General features: G+C 45.1%; 1 pseudogene; it reads left to right on the forward strand.

The window, feature by feature from the left end:
• The first annotated feature begins 219 nt into the window (after positions 1-219).
• The window catches only part of LOC133381782 (zinc finger protein 420-like), a 42,010-nt pseudogene continuing 25,982 nt past the window's right edge, over positions 220-16,247 (forward strand).

Consider the following 16,247-nt stretch of genomic DNA (forward strand, 5'->3'; position numbering starts at 1 on the left):
GCTGCTACTACTATACATATTACCCACACTTCACCAGGAAGTCCCAGGGCAGGTCACAACAATGGAAAACACAACATTAAAAAAGAGTTTGAAACAAATCAGAAGCCCCCTCCCTTTTTTTTTTAAAGAGGACAAATACAACACAATCCTCTTTGAGTTGGCTCGGTGAGGTGAGTTACCTTAAGGGTTAAAGCGAGAGAGTCGCAAGCTTCCTAGAGAGGCGCACTAGAAAGGGGAAGGCTCACTTCCTGTCAACCCCCACCCGACACCCTCCCCCCTGGCAAAGGAGCATCTGGTGAGTGCAAAAGGGCCTGTCCGGGCAGGGGAGACCCCCCCACCTCTACCCCCACCTTAGGGAGGGAAATGCCCCAAAGTTAGGAGAGGAGGGCAGTGCAGTGCAGTGTAGTGCGGTGCAATATAATACAATGCATTGCAATGCCAAGGGAGTGGGGTTTGGAAGGGCCCAGGGGGAAGTAGCTAAGAGGGACTGGGAGAGGCAGGCAGCTGCTGGTTGAGACCCCCCCTCGTTTTCAGCCCCTTCAGACAGGGACTGGGAGGGGGGCTGCTCCAGACTGTCACTATTTGGGGGGATGGATTCAAGCTCATACCGGCACATTAGCTTTGCGCACTTAAAGTGGATTAATGTGCTGTGCGTTACTCTAGCGCACCAAATTCACTTTTTATACACGGCAGGGGTTTTTTTGCGGGGGGGGGGGAGAGACCTCCGGATGATCTCTTTGTTCAGCATTTACGTTAATTTGTTTTCGGAAGGGGGTGGTGAGCCTTTCCCTCCCACCCAGCCCCATGTGATGTTGCTGCACTTGCTAGGGCTGATGGGAGTTGTAGTTCAGCAACATCTGGAAGATTTCAAAGGTTCTCCGCTCTTGGTCTTTGGGGAGGCTAAAGGTGCAATGGGCGTTCATCCCGACTTGCTTGCAGAGCCTTTATACGCCTTTGCCTTAATCATTTGCTCACCGCACGCTTTTCAGCGGGTTTCCCTGTCACTTTTCAAATTGCAACAAGTCAAGATTCTTCATTTTTATTTTAAATGGATTTGTTGTGCTACGATGACAAGCGTTGTTTGATCCGCTTTGATTGTGTAAACCTAATTTTTATTATTTTTTGCTGTGCACTTGGAACACAGGAAGCTGAGTTAACATAGCCCAGTGTTGTTGACTGCTGACTGGCAGGTTTTAGACAGGGAACATTGCCAACCCTATAGCCTTTGCCCACAAAACAGTGACTGGAGGCATCCTTTGGGGTTTGGAAAGTGTCAGCAAAATGCATTGGAAAGTGTAGGATGACTAAATGTCTGCCGGGAAGACATGTAAACACCCCACCCCCCAGAAAAGCAGGATGAATTCTCATTGTCATATAACCGTCCCATAAACAAATCCGCCACTACCCAGATCTCTTGAAAAACTCTGAGGGTCTTGGTCGACCACTTAATGACGTTTCTGTCTTTTGTAGCAACTGTAATGCACTGTGCTAGATGCTGTATGATGTTTGTGAAATTGTGTTTTTATTCTATAGTATTACAAAAATTGCATTCTGTGAAGCTCTAATTGTAATACAGTAAAATGCATTATAAGAAAGAAAAACATGATTAAAATCAAATATGAATATTTAAATGCAGACATGCCACTGACCATCTGAATGAAGTTTGTGGACCACAGACAGCAGAGTGGGAACCCCTGATCTCAACTCTGTGTAACCTTTGGTCAAGCAAGTCAGGCTCAGACAGTAAATATTTTGTGCAGCTGAGCCTTGGAGGGTTTCTCCAGGTCACCCATAATAGAGAATGTGTCCTTTCTTCTGCAGTGCTGGGAGACCCTGGGCCCAGCCCTTGAACTTGGAAGCCCCTTTTATATAACTTAGAAAATATAAACTGCTTGCAAAAAGAAAGAAATTATCCAAGTCTTGTTGTTATGTCAACTCAAGTCGATTACGACATATGGTGACCCTATGAATCAGCGACCTCCAAGAGCATCTGTCATGAACCACCCTGTTTGTCAATCCATCAAGGTTCTTATGAAGTTCCATAGATCAAGTGTGGCTCTAGAAGCAGACCCCGACTTTGCTTCCAGCCTCAGAGAGAAACCTTTTTGGAGTTTTAGTTTTTGTTGTTATATGGCTTCAGGTCGATTACGACTGCTGGCGACCCTATGAATCAGCGACCTCCAGGAGCATCTGTCATGAACCACCCTGTTCAGATCTTGTACATTCAGGTCTGTGGCTTCCTTTAAGGAATCAATCCATCTCTTGTTTGGCCTTCCGCTTTTTCTACTCCCTTCTGTTTTTCCCAGCATTATTATCTTTTCAAGTGAATCACGTCTTCTCACTATGTGTCTAAAGTATGATAACCTCAGTTTCATCATTTTAGCTTCTAGTGACAGTTCTGGTTTAATTTGTTCTGACACCCAATTATTTGTCTTTTTCACGGTCCATGGTATGCACAAAGCTCTCCTCCAACACCACATTTCAAATGAGTTGACTTTTCTCTTATCATAATTATGCAATTATGTAAAAAAAATGTAAATGTACTGCCTTCAAGTCGATTCTGACTTATGGCGACCCTATGAATAGGGTTTTCAAGGTAAGTGGTATGCAGAGGTGGTTTACCATTGTCTTCCTCTGAGGATGAGAGGCACTGACTGGCCCAAGGTCACCCGGTGTGGGGATTCGAACCCCGGTCTCCCAGGTCATAGTCCAACACCTTAACCACTACACCACACTGGCTCTCATACAATTATGTATAAAACATGGCTAAAGTCCACCAAGCAATTAAAAACATATACACATAAAACCACCATTAAACCTCCATTAAAAGCATAGATAACGTCAGTCATTTTAGACTCTGTGTTGAGGGTGAAAGAAAAGGAAAGGTGGAGAGGCAGAGGGGAGTGTGCGTGTGGGTGCTAACGGAAGGTTTAAGGTTGCAGGGGGGGCTGCAGCATGTGGAAATCAGCCAAGTGAAGGGTGTCTCTGGGTGTAGGTGGAGGATTCTTCCCCCCCCCAATCTCCCTTTCCTCCTCCAGCCTGACAACATCCCTCTGCCGCTCCTGCAGGGAGGATCCCCAACTGGCCTCTCGTTTGCTGGCATCATCCTCTGCTCCCGCTGGGAAAGACCTTCGGCTGAACACTTGGCTGTGTGCAGAGCAGCCCCCTTGGTCTGCCCTCCGGTCTGGGCAGCCCTTGACCTAAAAAGAGAGACATTGTCAGAAGAAGATCATTTGGTGATCTTGGAAGCCGCCGTGGAGTAGAGGGCGAAGATGGAGGAGCAGAACTCAGCCGGCCCTGAAGCCACTGAAATCGGGAGTGGGGAGGCATTCAGGGAAAAAGCAGAGCGGAAGATCCCGGGGGTGGACTCGGCCAGCTCTGATGAACAACGACAGCTCTTCAGGGAATTCCTCTACCAGGAGGCTGAGGGACCCCGAGAGGTTTGCAGCCAACTCCACGCCCTTTGCCGTCAGTGGCTGAAGCCCGAAAGGTACTCGAAAGCCCAGATGCTGGACCTGGTGGTCCTGGAGCAGTTCCTGGCTGTCCTCCCCCCGGAGATGGAGAGCTGGGTCAGGGAATGCAGAGCGGAGAGCAGTTCCCAGGCAGTGGCCCTGGCAGAAGGCTTCCTCCTCAGCCAGGCCGAGGGGAAGAGGCAGGAAGAGGAGGAGGAGGAGGTGAGCAAAAATCTTTTCATCCTGGGGGCTCCTGGGAGCAGAAGCTCCCTGCATACCTCAAGCATTCCTGCTGGACGGCAGCGCAGTTCTTCCCAGGGCTCACCCAAGGACAGGATTGCAGGACCGCTTCCAGCAGATTGTTCTGTTGGTCACCTGCCCTTGATCTGGGGCATTCTTGCCTCTTCCAGATCATTCTCTAGGGTGTGGAGGAAGCCCACGGGAAGGGCAGGAGCTCAAGCACAGGGCGTCTGCTTTGCATGCAGAAAGCCCCAGCCTCAGTTGCTCTCGTCTCCAGGCAGGGTTGGGAGGGAACCCTGTTTGAAATCCTCAAGGGCCCCTGCCAGTCAGTGCAGGCATTACTGAGCTAGATGGCCAGACTCAGCATAAGGCAGCTTTTTAATTAAATCGGCCCTAAATTCAGAACCATTGAGGACTAGAATCTTGCTCTGTTTTTAGGGGAAGAGTTGTAGCTCAATGGTGAAGGTATTATTTGCATGCAAAAGGCCTCAGGTTCAATCCTCAGCACCTCTAGGTGCAGATAATCATATATCCTGAAGAGCTGTTGCCAGTCAGTGTAGACGTCACTGAGGTAGACAGGCCAATGCTCTGACTCTGTAAAATGCTCCTATTCCGGCCCTGCTGATTGTGACAAGGTTTTTGCAGAGCTGGAGGAGGAGAGGGGTGAAAATCTATCCCATCCCCTTAACCCCTCTCCTTGTTCCCCCCTGCGTGGGGTCCTGCCTGCTGTTTCAGGTGACGGGCTCGTTCCTGGAGGCGGCTGCTGATTCAGGAAAGGATCTGCCGAACCCCTGCCAGAAGCCGCTCATCATGCAGATTGCAGAGGAGGGTCAGACTCAAGACATGTCACTGGGTAAGGCAGGATTCCTTTAGTTTCTGTGCGCTATAAAGTTCCCCAGGAGAAATTCTACGCCTCGTTCCTCCCCTTGTGGAGTCCCTCTGCTCCTACTCAGAGTAGACCCCACTGAAATGCATGAGTTAGACACGCCCATTAATAATGTTGAGTAGCGTTGGAAGGCCACCACGTGTCTCCTGTTTTAACTGCTGAATTGTTTTAATGTCATTATTTTGTTCGTATCGTATGATATATTTATTTGGGTATTTTTTGAAAAAATAAACCATTGTTGTAAGTCTCTTGGCCTATGACCCAATACATGTCTACACAGAAGTAATCTCCATTGGGTTCAATGGGACTTACACCCAGGTCTGTGTGTATTGGAGACTTGGAGACCTTCGGGTAACAAACGACTCACAAATATTATTATTCTGATTTATGTTTACATTTTAATTTTAATTTTTTTTCTCCTCTTCTTCATACTAATTTTTAGGGTTTTCTTTCTCCTCTTTCCCTCCCCCCCCCCAAACACTTCTTTGTGTAATCTTGGGTCTTTTTTAAACCTGATTTATGGAGAATCTGGAAGGGGCAAATTGAAAGACATGCAATCTACTTATGTCCCACTATATTATCTTGTTTCTGAATATGCGTGACTATACATACAAAAATCTGCATTAAAATATAATTAATCTCTCGCTCTCTCGCTCGCTGTCTCCCTCCCTCCCCCCCCCCTCTCTCATCTGTTGATTATTTTATTTGTTATTGAATGTATATCCCACCTCTCCTTACAAAGGAGCCCAGGCTGGAATTATGATTGCTGCATTTTTATTAAATCTTGTACACTGATATACCACCTTTTAGGGTACAGTTGCATCTTCAAATCGGTCAATCAGTCATTCAGCTGCCAATTAGTAACCAGGTTCAAGGTGCTGGTTTTGACATATAAAGCCGCATACAGTTTGGGACAGGATACCTCTCAGGTACCCAGTCATCCTCTCTGCTCTCCAGGTGAGGGCTTCCTGCAGATACCAGCAAAAGGGATGGAAGAATTACGCAAGCAGAGCACATGATTTTGGTCACATGTGACATTCTGTATGCAGTCCTGAAGGCGAGTGCTGCTCATTGCCTTGGTTTGTGAAATAAAGTTTCTGCAGCGTTGTGCTTCAACTCTAGAACTCCTTCCCATTAGAGGCACGGGCTGCATACAGTGTTAGTATGTAGAGTAGACCCATTGAAATTAATGGATGGCTAACCTGAAAGATTGTTTTGTTGCGTGTGCGTGTATAGATCATACAAGGATGGAATCCAAGAGTCGCATAGAACAGGAATAAGCTAGGCCAGGCAAGTTTCTTGTAAGAGTCTTTACTAGGCAAAGACATTAGACACAGTTCTCTTCACAGACAGCCTTTCCCCCACACTGAGTTTTTCCAATCATCCCACCTTATCAGGCTTCCCAGCCAGCTACTGACCTTGGCAAACCTGGCGCTCTGTTCTCACAGCTTAACCCTTCTGCTTCAGGTTTCACTCTCTTTGCTAAAATCCCTGTCTGTGAGTCTCACAGCCTGCTTCACTGACCAACAGCCCCCACCTGAGACTCACAGATTACAAAACTTCATTGTTCATTATTACATTTCTACAATATTAACTTTTCATTACAATACATATCAGTACATGGTTTGTTTTCTTACAGTTTCTATTTACATTTTCAGTTCAGTTCTTGTTTCTTTATTTCTTTATTCACACAGGTTTTACAGAGTCATTTTTGTTCACTTTTATTTGATAATACATTTATATTTCATTCCTCAACACAAAACTTCCACATGAGATCCATTGTTTCTTTATCTATTGGTCCTTCTTTTTTCCCATTCTACTGGATATTCATCTGTTTCATTATTCTGTTGTGTAACATTAAATGTGAATCTCTGAGGTGGTTGACCTTTCGTTTTTCTTTCTGATCTCCTAACATTATCTATTTCCATTTTTCCTCACTCTCTATTTTACTTGGACCTGCACCTGTGTCTGCACTTGTACTTGGCATTTCTGTATCTTGCATTGCCATGTCTTCACTTCTCAGCCTTTTTACAGTATGTTTGCCACCGTGTATTAGATCAGTCAATGCAGTTCTTAATGGAATTTGCTGCCCAAAAGGAACATCTGCTGCTTCCTGCTTGCTTGCACTATCAAGTATCACTGTTTGACTGTCTCTCCAAGGTTTATCTATCACCTTTATGCTTCTGCTTAACACTACTTGTTGTTTCTCAGGCAACCAAACTCTATAATATGAATTCTGAAATCCCAAAATGCGTCCTGCCTGAGCTCTTGAGCCTAATTTACCATGCCTTTTCTGTTTTGCAACATGTACCCAGCATTTTGCCCCCAAACGTTCTATGTGTTTCTTCCAGTCAGTTTCTCATAGGGAGACATGCCTATTGTTCTGTGCATAAGGCGGTTCTGAATATAAACAGTGTACAGAATACATTCACCCCAATAAGTGTTATTCATATCTGCATCTGCTAGCATGGCTCTCATTGAATCCTGCAATGACCGGTTCCTCCTCTCTGCAGTTCCGTTGGAGGATGGGCTGAAGGGAGCAGTGAGACTCTGTATTATTCCCTTCTTTTCCAAATATGTTTTAAATGAATTACTGGTAAATTCTCCACCTTGATCTGATTTGATATTTTTGATAACAACCCCATATTGTGTCTCTGTTCTCTGTATAAATGCCTTCAATTTCTCTTCTGCTTCACTTTTCTTTTTCAATAAGAACACATGTGTAAATCTGGAGAAATCATCCACAATCACTAAATAAAACCTTGCTCCACCTTTTGAGCACTGGAAAGGTCCAGCCAAATCGACATGTATGAGCTGATAGGGTTCAGTGGTCGTGCTTTCACAGCTCTTATTTACCGGAGTCACAGTCATTTTTGTTTTATAGCATACCTCACACTCATCCACATGCTCACAATGTGTTAATTTCAAATCTTGACTATGCTTTGGGGTGTTTTGTACCTTTTCAAAATGTGTGTGTGCTAATTTTCTGTGCCATTCATGTAAACAATTATCATGTTTCTCTTTATTAACTCCTATCCAAGCACACGTGGGTTTATCAAGATTGCACTCAACCATAAACATTTGGTTCTGTAATTTCCCTTGCATGCATATTTCACCATCCTTTCTCACAAAACATCTATCCCCTTCAAATGTAACTTTACAACCTATTTGAACCAATTTTCTTACTGATAGAATGTTATATTTTAAACCAGAAACCAATAATACATCTGTTAATATAGTTCCCAAAGTACTCAACCTGAGTGTGCCTTTTGCAATCGCGTCCTGAGTTGATCCGTCAGCCAGATAAATCTTCTCCTGCGCCGGCTTTGAAGTGTAAAATAAACTAGAGTCTGTGATTAGGCAATTAGACGCTCCACTGTCGAGAAGCCACTTAGAGTTAATGAGTTTATTGTCCTCCTTAGTAACAAAGTTCACGCTTGTTCTCTGACTTTCAAAGTCCCTGTTATTTCTCTTCTTTAAACAATGTCTCTGTATATGTCCACGGGACCCACAAAAATAACATATTTTATTCTCTTGCCTGCTTCTTTGATTTTGTTGTTGTTGTACAGTCACAGTCTCTTTTAACTCTGTTTTCTTATTCTCTTGTCTTCTATTCCACTCTTGTTGAAGTTTCTGTTCTACAAAGTCCAAATTCAGATGTCCGTCGGGTAAAGTTTCCAGGCTAGAGACCGTGACATCCCATTTTTGATCAAATGAAGATAACAGTATATAGACCATCTGAATGTCACTATGATGCACTCCTCTATCTTGCAGCTCAGCATTTAATCTACGAAATTCAGCCAGATGCTCTGTCATAGTCACTTCATCTGTAAAACGCATCTGATAAAGTTTCTGTGCTAAACACAGCCTGCTCCCAGCAGTTTGCTGCACATGAGAGGCTCTTAGCTTCTCCCACATCTGATTAGCTGTCGGCTCATTACTCACCAGCAACAGTTGTGAATCAGACAGCCCCAGAGTAATAAAAGCCTTCGCTTTCTCGTCTTTCTTCAACCACGCTGCTGAAGGAGCTGCCGGAGGGGGGTTTTCTACGACATCATTCAAATCTTCTTTAATCAGAACTGCTCTCATTCTCCATTTCCAGCTGGAGTAGTTTACAGCATTCAGCCTCTCCATCGGCATCCCGGATAACAGGTTTACAGCCATGTTGCCCACTCTTACTTGCCTCTTACTTGCACTTTGTTTCTCTCTGCACCAACGTCACGTCAACAGCTCTCAAACCCGCTACCTTGTATGATAAGCTGGGCCCATAACCCCTGTTGCGTGTGCGTGTATAGATCATACAAGGATGGAATCCAAGAGTCGCATAGAACAGGAATAAGCTAGGCCAGGCAAGTTTCTTGTAAGAGTCTTTACTAGGCAAAGACATTAGACACAGTTCTCTTCACAGACAGCCTTTCCCCCACACTGAGTTTTTCCAATCATCCCACCTTATCAGGCTTCCCAGCCAGCTACTGACCTTGGCAAACCTGGCGCTCTGTTCTCACAGCTTAACCCTTCTGCTTCAGGTTTCACTCTCTTTGCTAAAAACCCTGTCTGTGAGTCTCACAGCCTGCTTCACTGACCAACATGTTTTACCTCTTACATACCCAGTCAGTCACTGCACTTTGCAGGTGAGGGCCTCCTGTAGATGCCATCTTATCAGAAGCTCCGTTCTGCACAACATTGGAAGCAGGACTTTAGTGTGGTTGCACCTACTCTGTGGAATTCCCTCCCCTTAAATATTAGACAGGCACCATCTCTGTTATCTTTAAGTAGAGACCTTATCCCAGTCTGCATCTTTGTTGGAATTACTTTTTAACATGATTTTAAAGCTGGAAGGTGCAGCTGGTGCAAAATGCGGTGGTGCAACTGTTCACTGGGGCAGGGTATCACCAACATGTCACCCTGCTGCTGAAAGAATTGCACTGGCTGCCCATTAGCTGCTGGGTCAAGTTCAAGGTTCTGCTTTTGGTGTACAAAGCCCTACACATCTTGGAACCTGGATACCTGAAAGATTATTTTACCTCTTATATACCCAGTTGATCAGGGTGCAGGTAAGGGCCTTCTGCAGATATAATCTCATCTGGAGGTCCATTCTGGACAACATAGGAAGTGGGCCTTTACTGTGGTGGCACCCACCCTGTGGAATTCCCTCCCCTTAAATATTAGACAGGTGCTGTCTCTGTTATCTGAAGACCTTCCTCTTTCAACAAGCTTTCTAAGTAGAGATCTTATCCCAGTCTGTGTCTGCGGTGGAATTGCTTTTTAAGATACTTTATTGTTTTATCGCTTGTCGTTTGCCTGGTCTCCTTTGCGAGGAAGCATGGGATATAAATTTAATTAATAATAAAAGTAAAATAAGTTGGCAGCATGAATGTCATCATCAACAACACTGCTTTTCTTCTTGGGAGGAAGGGTGGAATATGCATTTATTAAAATACTTACAATAATAAAAATGTCTGTTTCCACCACTTTCCTCTTCTTTGCAGGCAATGGGATGGAGTCGCTGATCCTCTCTGAATCATTCCCGCTTTCTGAGGGAGCTGCAGGAACATTGCAGCCAGCTCGGGTAAGACCGTCAGATAAACGTGCACAGGCCTCCACCTTTCTTTCTTAGCAGACTAAAATGCAAACCATTTCTTAGGGTATGCATCCCTGCTCGGCTGTGGAGCTTGCTGGGGTACACAGAGATCTGCCTTTTTTCCTTGGGACAGCTGGTATAGCACAGTGGGGAGCAGAGCCTGGCTGGGAGTCCAGAGTCTGTGAGTTCAAATCCCCGCTCGTGTCTCCTGGGCGTCAAGGGCCAGCTAAAGATCACCCCCCACAGGGAGTGGCTCATGGGTTATGTGCCCTGCCACCTGTGCAGCCGTGGGCAAGCTGCATAGTCCCAAGGAGCCCAGTTGCCCCCCAGTGGGCAGTTGCGGACTAGGAAGGGGCTGGCTTGTGCAGCTAATGTAATTCAGATGGAATGATGGGGGCTGGAAACAACCCTATAGAGGGATAAGTCCTATTTATTTATTATTTGATTTATATCCCGCCCTTCCTCCCAGCAGGAGCCCAGGGTGGCAAACAAAAGCACTAAAAACACTTTAAAACATCATAAAAGCAGACTTTAAAATACATTCAAACAAAAAATCTTTAAAAACGTTTCTTCAAAAAGCTTTCAGAAGATCTTCTAAGATTAAAAAAACATTTTTAAGAAGAAGGTTTAAATCCATATTAAAAATATACATTGAAACGGATGCAGTTTACAGCAGATTTCGGTTATTATGTTAAAGCGTTTTTGGAATGCTTTCTTTTTGTAAATTTTACCGATACGGAAAGAAAGGAAAATGTCGGGAGCTGCCCTGAGCTTCTTGGAACAGAAACATGTCATTAAGATGATCAAAGATTCTCGTTAGGAGGGATTAGCTATTAAACACATTTATCCTGTCTCTTGTGCCTGAAGCAGGTTATAAATGTGTGTCCCTCCTCGCCTAAAGTCTCGAAAAGCAGGAATAGCAAACACAAGTGCATCACTTAAAGATGCCATCCAACAGAAGCTGTGAGCTCTGCTTATTTTTCCCAGGTGAAACTTTCCGTCCGCTGGGGGGTCATGGGGGTGCGTGGGATGCATGTCAGCGACCTCTCTTGGGATCTGTCAGTGAAGAAGGATACTTTTCTTCCTCTTCCAGGGTCTGGTGGCCTTTGAGGAAGTGGCCGTATGTTTCACGGAGGAGGAGTGGGCCCTGCTGGATCCGGGCCAAAGGGCTCTGCACGGGGAAGTGCAGCTGGAGAATTATTGGAATGTGGCGTCTCTGGGTAAGGGGCCTGCTTTGCTCACAGGGAGGCGCGCTGTTGAGTCCTTGAGGGGACTCAAGGTGGCTGCATTACTTTACGCTTGCTGACATTGCGTTTCATTTGCCATTTTACTGCCCATTCACCCAGTTTGGAGCGCCTTGGTTTAACCACCCTGAACAATTTAGTATCATCAGCAAACTTGGCCACCTCGCTGCTCACCCCAACTCTAGACCATTTATGAACAAGTTCAAAAGCACAGGTCTTTGGGGGACTCCACTTTCTACATCCCTCCGTTGGGAGAACTCTCCATTTATTCCTGCTCTCTGCTTTATCTTTGTTAACCAGTTCTTGATCCATAAGAGGACCTCTCCTCTTACCCCCCCGACTGCTAAACTTATTCAGGAGTCTTTCATGGGGAGGGGAGGGGAGAGTGCTCTTAGCACTCAGGACCTGCTTGCGGGCTTCTGATGGGCATTTGGGTGGCCATTGTAAGAACAGGATGCTGGACTAGAGGGGCCATTGGCCTGATCTAGCAGGGCTCTGTTCTTACGGGTTTGGATACATTCAACAGTCATGGCATCCCGCAAAGAATTCTGGGAGCTGTAGTTTCTTAGGGGTGTTGAGAGAAGACCCCTGTTCCCCTCCCAGAGATGCAATTCCCTGAGTTCCCTGGGAAGCAAGATTGATTGTTAAACACCTGTGGGAATTGTAGTTTTGTGTAAAGAGGAGGAGTGTGTGTGTGTGTCATTATAGGACTGCATGGCATAAAGTTTGGTTTGTGGGTGGGCGGCAAAAAAGGAATTACTTTATTTGCTCAGATATGTCATAGCTCAAGGACTGGTGTCGATTTGATTTGCGTGATATGTGGATCGTGTCTTTGGTCAGAGGAAATGTCACTTCCTGGGGTCAATTAGGTTTACCTTCTGAGTCAACCTTTTGCTTAGATAATTTTTATCCGTGCCAACACTTCTCCCATGATGATATACCCAGCCTGTCTCCTGAAGCAGCTTCTTACAGGGCTTACAAAGGCAGGGGGTGGTGGTGTACGGCTTCTTCTGTATAGCATTGAATTTGGCATGGTAGCTGATTTAAAACTTCTTCCTCTAACCTGCATTGCCTTCTAACCGAGTTTATCTCTTTATTCCAGAAGGTGATGGGTGGGATAGTAAGAATGATGAGGGGCCACATGGAGAGACATCAGAAATAAAGAAATATCAAGAGTCAAAAGAGGTGATCAGTAATCAAGATGAGCCAGAAAAGCTGGATGGAAATCAAACAGAGATGTGGCCGAATGAACCCATTACTTGGCAGAGTGGCAATTTCCATGAAGGTCCACTTCAGCTGGAAAAACAGCTGGAAAAACAGAAAGGAATGAGAAAGAATGTCTGCCCAGTGTGTGGGAAAAGCTTCAATCGCAAATCAGACCTTAATGTCCATTGGAGAATCCACACAGGAGAAAAGCCATATAAATGCCTGGAATGTGGCAAGAGCTTCAGGCAGCTTGCAAGCTTCTCATCGCATCAAAGAATACATACAGGAGAGAGACCGTATAAATGTTCAGAGTGTGGAAAGGGCTTTTATGACAAATCAAGCCTTGTTATTCACCAAAGAATTCACACTGGGGAGAAACCATATCAGTGCTTGGTATGTGGAAAGGGCTTCCATCAAAGTTTCGGCCTTACTTCCCATCAAAGGATTCACACGGGAGAGAAACCCTATGTCTGCTCAGAATGTGGAAAGAGCTTTTATGATAAACCACACCTTACTAGACACCAAAGAATTCACACAGGGGAGAAACCATATACATGCTTAGAATGTGGGAAGAGCTTCAGCCAAATCACAAGCTTTACTTCCCACCAAAGAATCCACACTGGAGAGAGACCCTTTATGTGCTCACACTGTGGAAAGAGTTTTTATGATAAATCAAATCTTCTTACACATCAAAGAATTCACACGGGAGAAAGACGATATGAATGCCAGGAGTGTGGAAAGACCTTCAGTCAGAAAAAAAGCCTTACTTCTCATCAAAGTATACACACAGGAGAGAAACCATATCAATGCCCAGAATGTGGCAAGTATTTCAGGCAGCATACAGACCTTACATCCCATCAAAGAATTCACACAGGGGTGAGACCATTCCAATGTCTGGAATGTGGAAAGAGGTTTTATAGAAAAGCAGATCTAAATAGACATCAGAAAGTTCACACTGGGGCTGGAAGACCCATTATTGCTTGGAGTGTTGAAATGGCTTCAGATGGTGTATCAATCTTATGTCCTCTAGGAGAATTCACAGAGGAAAACCAGTGTATGACTTCTGAGATTAAGCAAGAACCTTGTTGCTAACTCAGTCCTTATTAGTCATCAGAGAATCCACATAGGAAGTAGACCTCTCCTAAATAAATACTTGAGAGTGTGTGGAGTGCGATAAAAGCTTTTGAGACTCCAAAAGCTTGCTCGCTATTCCCAATAAAGGTTTGGCCTTACAAAGGACTTCTTATTTTGTACTTGTTTTTGCACTTATGGGTCTGTGAAATAGTTTTAATGCTATTCTGACAAAGGAATGAAACGTCAAGTCTTGCAGAGGCAAGAGTATACCATGATAAATAAGGTTTTATTTGCGAAACCGATTTAGGACCAGTTCCTCTGTTGGACCGCCTTTTCTCATATGAGTCTGTCTGGATATTAAGATCATCTTACAAAAGTCCTCTTGTTCATTCCAAACCCACTTCTGGTTGAAACGAGAGGTCTTTCTCTGTTGCCACACCCACAGAGCTCCTTTCCCATGGAGATTTCTTTTGCTCCCTCTTCGGTGGCCTCCTGCGGTAGTGTTAAGACCAGCCTTGTTTTTAAGCACTAGTCTGGTAGCCATAGAGGACAAGGAATTGTGGGCAGGCAAGTGAGAGGGCTGGCGTCGGAGGGATCAGAGCACTCGTGCCTCATCACTCAGCTCAGCACAGAATGCAAATGAACTGTCAGAAAAGGGACAGAATTCTTCATCCCACAGCAAGCTAATAATAATAATAATAATAATAATAAAGGGTAGGCTAGGAAGCTTTAGCGAGCTTATTTGCAAGGCTGGTATAAGACCTTCCCATTTAGGAAGGCATTTGGTATTTAGAGTTTGGATTTTATCGCTTGCTTTGCCATAATTTGTAAGCTGCTTAGAGGGTTTTTTTTTTAATCTATTGAGTAAGTGGTATACACATTTTATTAAATAAATAAAAATAATTGATATGTGATCTTTCTGGGGGTTTATTTTAATGTTTTCACTGTTGCTTTTTAAAATACATCTCTATATATAAATCTTTTATTGATGGCTTGTTTTCCGTTAAACACTACTTGCCTTTTGCTCATTCTTTTATCTTTTCTGAATTGCATTTTATTTTTTTTCCTTATCAGCATTGAGCTATATAAGGAAAGGCGGGGCGTAACCATTTTAAGCAGATTAATAAAGGATAACTTATGGAGGTACAATTTCCTCGCTTATATGAAAAGGGGAGGGTGGCAATGGTATTCCTTTTGTACGCACCGATTTGAGTGGGGATGTGTAAATGGGAAAAGATCTGATGGATGCAAGTGAAGGATCTGCACCTGCCCAGCACCCTGTAGCCATTTCTTTGAAGGAGCTCTCACTGCTGCTGTGGAAACTCTTGCGACCCTTATTAGTTTTTTGAAGGGCACCAAATGACTAAGAACATAAGATCCCTGCAGCCGGATCAAGTCAAAGGGGGGCATCACGTCCAGCATCCTGTTCTCACAGTGGCCAACCAGATACCCTAAAGGGAGGTCCGCAAGCAAGACTGGAGTGCAAGAGCACTCTCCCCTCCTGAGGTTTCCAGCAACTGGTATTCAGAATTACACTGCCTCCAACAGTGGAGAGAGAACATAAAGGTAAAGGTGTCCCTGCACTTATAGTGCGAGTCGTTTCCGACTCTTAGGGTGACGTCTTGCGACGTTTAGTAGGCAGACCGTATTTATGGGGTGGGATTGCCAGTTCCATCCCTGGCCTTTCTTTACCCCCCAGCATAGGCCGGGTACTCATTTTACCGACCACAGATGGATGGAAGGCTGAGTGGACCTCAACCCCTTTTACCGGAGATTTGACTTCCTCCTTCTGTTGGAGAGCTTCAGCTGCGTTACCGCCGCTTACCACTCTGCGCCACGGAACATAGTACATAGTAAAACAGGAATTCCCAGTAGATAGAGCAGGTGGCCCTGTTGAAGCCCTTGTCATGCTGTGGAACAGAAAGGCGTATTGGGCTCTCGACACGGTTGCCCCGGAACGTCCTCTCCGGCATTGTGGAGCCCAGTTTGCACCTTTGTACACCAGTGAGCTAAGGGCAATGAAACAGGCTGGACGACAGCTAGAGTGCAAGATGTGCTGTGAGGCTGATTGGGCACGAATAAAACATAAGCATGCCTACTTTGCAGTGGTGAGGGCAGCAAAGAAGGCCCACTTCTCTGCCACCATCGCATCCTCAAGTAGCCGTCCGGTGGAGCTTTTCCATATTGTCAGGGGTCTGTTGACATCAACTCCAGGAAATGGAGTCTTAGACCCTTCGGAGGCCCACTGTGAATTGTTTGCAAGGCACTTTGAGGATAAAGTTGCTCACCTCCGTAGCAGTCTTGATGCCCCCTCCACATCTACTGTAGTCCCTGTGATGACTGGTGGGGGTCCTTCCCCTGCCTTTCACCGTCCCAAGAGCCAGTTCCCCACCTTGGGCAATTGATCCTGGCAAAATATCCTTCCCTGCCAAGGCTGTGCATGCTCACAACAGCCCTGCAGGGTAGATAGCTGCCACCACCCCTTATATTGAACTACTCTGAGCCAAGGGGGGACTCAGAGCCCAGAAAACGTGCCAGAAATTCCAAAGGGAAGAGCCAAGGAG

The sequence above is a fragment of the Rhineura floridana genome, chromosome 3 (assembly GCF_030035675.1).
Source record: "Rhineura floridana isolate rRhiFlo1 chromosome 3, rRhiFlo1.hap2, whole genome shotgun sequence".
Taxonomy (NCBI): domain Eukaryota; kingdom Metazoa; phylum Chordata; class Lepidosauria; order Squamata; family Rhineuridae; genus Rhineura; species Rhineura floridana.